The following is a 9,024-nucleotide window of genomic DNA, read 5'->3' as shown; positions in this document are numbered from 1 at the left end:
GAAGGACCTGGGCACAACACACACACTCAGAAAGTGTGAGGACCCTCGGATGGAATAATGGACATTTTTGAGAATGGTGTTTACCCCAGAGTTTCCAGTCGGCAGTTTGGATCCTGGAGAAAACCACAGAGCAGCTTCACTCCTGAATCCTTCAGCTGGTTCTGACTCAGGTCCAGTTCTCTGAGATGGGAGGGATTGGACCTCAGCGCCGAGGCCAGAGAGCCACAGCTGATCTCTGATAACCTGCAGTAGTTTAATCTGAAAAATGAAGGATGAGGTTATACGGTGCAGGGCTGCATGTTATCTGCGTCAGTACTAAACCTACGTTAGTTCTTAGTTGGGTCAGACCTGAATTCACGATATTACAAGGAATTTTTTTAATGTGGTGCATCACAGCAGTGTTGAGAACAGCCTCACTTCACCATCTTAGCAGCTGGTATATAGGTAGAAAAATGAAGACTGACCTGAGCGTCTCCAGTTTACAGTTTGGACTCTCCAGTCCAGAACAGAGCTGCTTCACTCCTGAATCCTGCAACTTGTTGTGGCTCAGGTCCAGAACCCTCAGATGGGAGAGGTTGGACTTCAGAGCTGAGGCCACAGAATCACAGCTGGTCTCTGATAAACTGCAGCCTCTTAGTCTAAAATAACAATTATTTTGAGAGAAGACAAATAAAAATCAACATGTACCAGAGCAAAACACAGCTTCCAAGCAACAAACCTCTGGTCCTGCACCGGCTTATCTGCCGTATGTTCGTATTTTGGGTTCTTTCAGGGCGGTTGGACAAGATCTCCAGCGTATGTAAAGTGTGTGTAGGTCAAAATACCTTCCAAGTTAGGGTTAGGGTAACCCTAACCCTAACCACATTTCTCAATAGCACTCAACTCTTGTCAGGAGTTGGGACAAAGCGACCCACTCCTGACAGCTTGTGGGCGATGCTGCAGCGACCCTGCAATCCCTACACTCTCTGGTGAAACCAAATCAAAGGTTTTAGACACTGCTGGATGCTGGAAGGGGGGCTATAGTCTGGACGCATCGTTCCCCTGACTGCACATTTCTCCAACAATGATTGGCAGCTGGTGTCACTTGTTCTCCAGATGAGAGAAGGAAAGAGAGCCCCCCCACAGTGTGTTTGATTGCCCCACTGCAAGCTCAATGCTGCCAGAAACATTGCAGGAGCATCAATTCCCCTCAGGGCATCAACAAGGAGCTCAGGAAAAGGTGCAGCTGCCACCTACTAGAGACAAGCACACTGAGCTGAGATTCAAAGCCCTCTCCTCCCAAGAGAAGAGCTTGTTTGTTGGAGGCTCTTCTGGGCGATACCTGGTGCCACAGCTCCAGCTCAGCCCGTCTCTGGAGCTGAGGTGGAGCTTAGCAAGGTTCATGGTTCTCCACCACTTCCTCTCGCTGAGGACCTTCTCAGCTGGTGGTTTCTGCTCCACCTTCCAAGTTGAGCAGGTGATACTTCTGCATTCCTGCCACCAGTGTCTCTGCAGAAAGAGTCTTCTCTACGGTTTTATATTAGATTGTAGAAAATTAGGATTTTTGGTTGACGTCTTAGATGTTGTTGACTAAGAGCAGGTTTTTCTTTAATAACAGAGAGATTCGATGAGAAGAGCAAATGTATTATTTTATGAGCTACTTCCACAACTATTATAGACACATACTTCCATATTGTCTTAGATTGCAAGCTGCATTTATTATTGCATCGTTCATAGAAAGTCATATTTGTGAGGAGAAAAACTCAAATAAGGTGTTTGGGCGGTTTTGTGGCCAGCCTAAAATAAAACAAGACAAATCTACAACTGATACTTCCTTTCTAGTCATTGATGACCATCCTCACATGGGACAGATTTCCACAACCAATTTAATACTGCAAATCTGTCCTGTGTGGTCTTTTTTCTGAGAACTGTAACACTACGTTTATAACAAAGATCAAACATGGAAACAGTTATTGTCTAACTAGTTACACCTGGGAAAGTACTGGATCATCTCTGACTGACCTGAGCGTCTCCAGCTGACAGAGAGGATCCTGGAGAAAACCACAGAGCAGCTTCACTGCTGGATCCTCCAGCTGGTTGTAGCTCAGCTCCAGAACCCTCAGATGGGAGGGATTGGACCTCAGCGCCGAGGCCAGAGAGTCACAGCTGATCTCTGATAAACTGCAGTGTGACAGCCTGGAAAAGGAATAAATGGGGCAAATCAAAACACATTTCTAAATATGAAAATGAAGAGAAAAGCAGAAAATGTAAAGAAATTTAGAAAAGACCAGCAGAGGCCTCCTGACCTGAGCGTCTCCAGTCTGCAGTTTGGATGCATCATTGCAGAAGACAGTAACTTTACTGCATCATCTGTCAGGCTTTGGTTCGTGCTTAAGCTCAGCTCCCGTAGATGAGAAGGGTTTGACGTCATTGCTGAGGCCACAACTTCCCAATGCCTCTTTGGAAGAAAACTACCAGACAGTCTGTTGTGTATGAAACAAAAATAGGGAGTCAAACTTTGGGATTTCTCATCAACTCATCTGAGAATCTACCTCAACACAAATGTAGCTCATTTCCTGGAAAAGCTAAATTCAACACCGTAGAGCAACAGTTTGAACGACCATCACATCTGAAATGCAACTGAATTATTCTCAACATTTGTCTTATTTTAGAACAGCTCATAATTACTCAATATTTAAAATGATTGTAGCAAATGGTTTAAAGAAACGTGCATCTTTTTATCTGTCTATCGGCTCTTTGGATATTTTGCATTTCATCCAATTTGTACGATGGCGCGTCAAGTCTTAATTCAGCGATCCGATCGATGACATCAGAGTCTCTGGTTGCATCGATTGCCCTCAGCTTCTGTCCTATCTGCCTGTTTCCCTTCAAATCATTTTCACTGCACCTTTTGTTGCTAGTGATGAAGTTGCCACCTAACGGGTGTGGAAAGGCTCAAACAACTTTGTGGGTCACATAAAGGCTCCAAACGGAACCGCCACAAAGACCTAAAACACCCATTTAAACCAACGAGGCGGCTGTTTTTACGTTGAACAAATGAAGCAAAATAGTCACGTGTCATTAGTTAAAATGTGTTTTTCTGTTGTTTGAATATGATGTATACAAACAAACAAAAGTTATTTAATGACATGACAGTCATTTCATGATAGTCAGTTAACTTGCGGCTCCTATTATTCCTGCCTTATGTTGGTTTGTCTGGATTGACCTTTGAACTTATATCCTGCCAGTGTTGAACATTTCTGAATGAATTGTTGTTTTTTTAATTTATGGACGCTGCAATGGAGATAAAGAATTGAAGGAATGACCACTGGAGGGGGTATTGCTACCTGACATGATCCACTCGCTTGATTTAAACGCCGATGTCCGGCCCCAGAAATCTTTACTTACACGGCCTTCCTGCAGTTCCTCACAGCTGGAATCAGGCGACGTCGTCCCTCATCTGAGGTGTTGTACCGCTGCAGGTTCAGCTCATCCAGAACCTCCTCTGACATCTGCAGCAGGTAGGCCAGAGCTGAACAGTGGATCTCTGACAGTTCCCTCTCTGATATCTCCCCTGACTTCAGGAACTCTTGGATCTCCTGATGGACTGACTGATCCTTCATCTCCATCAGACAGTGGAAGATGTTGATGCTTCTGTCTGGGGAGATTCCATCACTGTTCACCTTCTTCAGGTTGTTGAGGACCTTCTGGATGGTTCCTGGGTGGCTCTCCCTCTGATCCAACAGTCCACCCAAGATCCTCTGATTGGACTCCAGAGAGAGACCATGAAGGAAGCGAACAAACAAGTCCAGGTGGCCATTTTTACTTTTGAGAGATTTCATTAGTTCTCTCCTGAGGAAGACATCAAGAAATGTGACTGGATCGTAATTTGTAAACAACCCAGTAAACCCAGCAAACCAGGAAAAGCGGTTTGGTTTCGAATATTTTAGGAACTGATTTATAACCGCTGCGTCTTTCCTGGTGTAACGGTGGAACATGTAGACGGCAGCCAGAAACTCCTGAATGCTCAGATGAACAAAGCAGTAGACTGATTTCTGGAAGATCACACTCTCTCTCTTGAAGATCTCTGTACAAACTCCTGAGTACACCGACACCTCGGAGACGTCCAGTCCACATCGCTTCAGGTCTTCTGAGTAGAACATGATGTTTCCTTTCTCCAGATGTTCAAACGCCAGCCGACCCAACTTCAGAAGGAGTTCTTTATCAGCCTCAGTCAATTCCTCTGGTCTCTGCTTTCCTCCATACTTCTGCTTCTTCCTCTTTATCTGAACCCTCAGGAAGTGTGAGTAGAGGTCAGTCAGGGTTTTGGGCAGCTCTCCTCTCTGGTCTCTGGTCATCATGTCCTCCAGAACTATAGCAGTGATCCAGCAGAAAACTGGGATCAGACACATGATGTGGAGGCTCCTGGAGGCCTTGATGTGTGAGATGATTCTCTTGGACAGATCTTCATCACTGAACCTCCTCCTGAAGTACTCCTCCTTCTGGGAGTCAGTGAAGCCTCGTACTTCTGTGATCCTGTCAACACACGAGGCAGGAATCTGATAGGCTGCTGCAGGTCTGGAGGTGATCCAGATGAGAGCTGAGGGAAGCAGGTTCCCCTGGATGAGGTTCACCAGGAGCACGTCAACTGATGATACTTGTGTGACATCAGAGATGACCTGATGCTTGTTGAAACCCAGTGAAAATCTGCTTTCATCCAGGCCATCAAAGATGAACAGAAGTTTCCAGACAGTCAGATCTTCTGCTCTGATCTTCTGTAATGTTGGATGGAAAACATGAAGCAGTGAGAGAAGACTGTGCTGCTCATCTCTGATCAGGTTCAGCTCCCTCCATGAGAGCGGAAGCACCAGACTGATGTCTTGGTTCTCCAAACCTTCTGCCCAGTCCAGACTGAACTTCTGCACTGAGAAGGTTTTTCCAACGCCGGCGACACCGTTGGTCAGAACCACTCTGATGTGTCTCTGTTACTCAGATAAGACTTTGAAGATGTCCTGGCACTTGATTGGAGTGTCCTGGATGTTCTTCTTGGAGGTTCTCTCAAGCTGTCTCACCTCATGTTGTGTGTCCACCTCCTCACTTTGTCCCTCAGTGATGTAGAGCTCAGTGTAGATCTTGTTCAGCAGGGTTCCACTTCCTGCTTCATGAGTTCCTTCAGTCACATGTTCACATCTTCTCTTCAGACTCATCTTATGACCTTCTATCACCTCCTGCAGATCACTTCCTGAACATAAGTAAACCAATGATTTCCATCTATAATAAATCATCAACACAACTACAAATTATATTGAACAATTTTACTTTGTTTGGGCTTCATTTCAGCATCTCCAGATCTGCTTCCAGATTGTGAACAAGAGGACTCTCCTGGTGGAGCTGACTGGTCCCAGTTTGATAGGATGTGCTCCCCCCTCTCACTATGAAACACATCTCTATTAGTCCTTTGATTTATAGGATGAAAAAACCTGATCAAGACTCAATATTGTTCCAGCATTTATGTCTGAATTCATCTTCCAGTTTAAAACATGATTCTTGTTTCTAATCAACAATATTCACATTAAGTCTGTAACTATATGACTGTATGCGGTTTAAGTGTTAAACATCTCCAATAATAAACTCACAACCTGCTGCTGTTAATGAGACTAACAGCTGCCACACAAACACATCATCACGCTTTAGTTTTCTTACATTTTGTCTGAACTTCTGAAGTCTATTAGTCTATTTTTGGACCGGTCACTCTTCAGGGACACCCAGCTGGGCACTGTGGACTCTGCTCTGTCCTCGTCCATCCTGAGGAAACATCAGAAATAGTGATGAGACTGTGATGAAGGTAAATAATCTGTAGAGGTTGGAGTTAAATAATCCCAATTCACTGCATTTTTATCAAACAGGAACATTTCTAATCCATTCTGGATAACAACTGAATCAATAAATCAATGATGTCTCTGTATAATTTTCATGTTTTCAGAGTTTAAGCTGCTTTTTTTAACTGTTCCCTGCAGTGAGAAAAGAACTGGCCCCTTTTCCAGCCCCTCATCCTGCAGCACTGAATGTGCTCTAAAGTTCTTTCCAGAGCAAACGTCTCTGCACTTGCAGCAACATGTTGTAGTCATGGATCCGTGAGGAGAACCGGATACAGGAAACGCCCCCCACTTTGATCCCAAAACCCAACTGGTGGCCAACGGTGGTCCGGCAACGACGGGGACGCTGGTCCATCGGCCCGACAACACTGGTTTTCCACAGGCCAACATGGTGAAAGGACTGTGCACCGTTTCATTTTAAAGAGCTGATGAATTTCATTTTTCACGATAGTGGAGGCTAATACCCACAAAATGGTGTTTTGTATGGTTGTGAAATGTTCTAAGGCAGAGTTATGTGGTTCAGAAAACCTTACTTTAAAGGTGAGCCTTGAGGTCCAATACCGAAGTTTTCAGGCTCATCTTTGGACCTGTCACTCTTCATGGACACACAGCTGGGCACTGTGGACTCTGCTCTCTCTTCCTCTTCCATCACACATCCGCTCATTTTTAAATGTGAGTCTAAACGGTTAAGCAGGAACAGTCTGCTGACACAGAAAAGAAGATTAAAGAACATGATTCTCAGCATGAAGACAAGCAGAGGTCTGTCCAATGACGTATTGTCGGCTCATTCACATCCAAATCTATTATATGATGTCACCCTGTACATCATACAGGCCACATATATATTGGAAAACAGTTTTGGGACATCTTAAAAGTTTACACCATGGTAAATATAAAATAGTTGTGGAAAAAATGTTTCTCCTGGGTGTTTCAAAAGGTGCGGTGGCATTAGACGGACGCACACAAATACAAATTAAATCATTTTTTATCTGGTTATGGTTTACGAGAAAACCTAAATTCTTTCAAGATGTCAGTTCTCAACATTAAATTCAACAAATAAGATGAGAATGCATTCAAAACTAAACAGAAATACGTCATCACATCATCAAAGTGGGTCAAAAGCAGCATCATCTTCTGTCATCTCAGACAGGATTCCAAGAAGAGGATCTTCATTTTCAACAACGCACCTTGACATCTCATCATGGCTCGTCTGTCAGATTACAAGCAGCTTTTTTTGATCAGGCGCATCATGTTTCTCACCAACACATGATGGTGCTGGAAAAAACATTTGTAGCCTGACCTAGAGGTCAAAACTCTGCATGGCGTGCACAGCTACTAGTTGCAGCTGGTGGTTGTGGCGGAGGAGATCCCAAACATATCTAGCAAGCTTGTTTTGGAGCAGAGCTTGTCCACCACCTCTGACCCCACTCATCACAGAAGTCCCACCATATCCATGGCCAGGTGTGTTGGCAGCATTGGAGCCAGCCTCAGGAAGAAGGTGTGTCAATATCTCAGAAGTGATGATCAAGTTGCCACAACCCAACAGAAGTCAAGCAACCCAACATGCTGAATAGAATAGATGACACACAGCAAAGGGCAAAAAACACCCAATTCTGCTCAGACTAATCTGATCTGACCACATGTACAGGACCAAAAATATCAAAACACTATGGGTTTAGGTTTCATTTCGTTTTCTTGACTGCTTCATTCAAAACAGAACACATTTCATAAATCCATAATAACAAATTCATATTCCACAAAGAACCAGTTGTTAAAACAATCAAATGGATGCCTTGATCTCTCCCTCTTTCCATACTCTCCTTTTTTAAATAAAGGACTGATTGTCCCCCTGGTGGAGGGACAAAGAGAGGAGGCTAAAACTGTCGCGTTTGTGTCCCTCTTTCCGTGGATTTTTCCACTAACTGCAAATAATATTGTGACTTATTGTGAGTATTAAAATGTGCTTCCTCAACCTCTGAAATGTTGGCTCAGGGTTAGCGGAAAACGCAGTTAGAGGAAACACGCTACAAAGTTTGATCATCCGTCACAACATTCCCGTCGACCAGCCGCAATGTGCGTCCGAAACACGCGCACGCTCATTGCGCACACGCAGCTTATTAAGCCGCATCTCGCAGCGGAACATTGATTCGAGACGACAGCAGTGAAAGAACCAAATGCTACCTGAATATTAGAGGTTTTCCATCAGGGCTCGGTCACTCAAGATGGAGCCCGAAGTTGTAAACTTTCCTTTTGCTTCCTCGTCCTCTACACGTCACGTGTTTGTGTTTTGATCGCGTCATATTCAGCACAAGCGCCTCTCTTCAGAACAATTTGGTCCACGTTTTAACTGAAATACTGGGAAACAACTGGAGTTCGTCTGACAGATGTTCGTTTTTGGGTGCGGAATCAAACTGGGTCAACTTTTTGATCTATAGGATCCCCTCTGGTTCAAAGTGTCCCTATAGGATATTGACAGTAGTGACCTTTTGGGGGCTGCACACACCTCTTAATGGTGACGGCACCAACGGAGCTGATCCAGTTGTCATCAGCTGGCCAGTCTGACTCCAGCTCATTAGGGGAAATTTGCTGATCTGGAGGAGAAGCTTTCAAAACTTGACGGGCTGGGGGGGAATGACTGTAATTTTGGAATCAGCGTGCCAATTTGATTTTTAATCAGAATAATTTAGAATAATTTCAACAGGATCTTTTCAAATTGTTCCCCAGTGTGACGTCACCTGAAATTGTGGACTCCAGAATATCACCATTAAATCCATTTAATCACTTAATAGCTGTGGAATTTGAGCCATGAGAAAAATATCTCTCCATCATGATTTCCAGAATTTTTCATCAGTATCTGAGATTCTTCGAAAGCTTCGCTGGTGTTGGGTTTTTATTGCTTCTGCTTCATTTTCAGGTGCAGTTCTTTTATTTTTAAATCAAATCATCTTTATTTGTAATGTCTGTTGTAGTCAAACTTGGTGCTATGCAGAATCCCAGGGCCTGATCCCTAACAATCAACAGGAAAATCTCCCCTTGAGCAGGACCAGGCTCATATGGGGGGGGGGGGGGGGGGGGGGGGCTCCTGCTGATGGGGGGGTGGGTAGGGAGAGAGGAGGAGAAGGGGGAGGACAGGTAGAGGAGAGACAAGGCAGACATCATTCAGTTCACT

The 9,024-nt window shown here is 44.4% G+C and overlaps 1 long non-coding RNA gene across 1 annotated transcript; it reads right to left on the bottom strand.

Annotated features, from left to right (window-relative positions):
• Positions 1–5,723: 5,723 nt before the first annotated feature.
• Positions 5,724–8,125, bottom strand: LOC115248297 (uncharacterized). The gene is made up of 3 exons (XR_003887216.1): positions 8,037–8,125; positions 6,389–6,556; positions 5,724–5,784 (listed from the first exon to the last, which is right to left on the bottom strand). It is a non-coding gene; the product is annotated as an uncharacterized lncRNA (long non-coding RNA).
• Between the last annotated feature and the right edge of the window lie 899 nt (positions 8,126–9,024).

The sequence above is a fragment of the Takifugu rubripes genome, unplaced genomic scaffold (genome assembly GCF_901000725.2).
Source record: "Takifugu rubripes unplaced genomic scaffold, fTakRub1.2, whole genome shotgun sequence".
Taxonomy (NCBI): domain Eukaryota; kingdom Metazoa; phylum Chordata; class Actinopteri; order Tetraodontiformes; family Tetraodontidae; genus Takifugu; species Takifugu rubripes.
The sequence above is the reverse complement of the archived record's forward strand: the minus strand, read 5'-3'. Positions and strand labels throughout refer to the sequence as shown.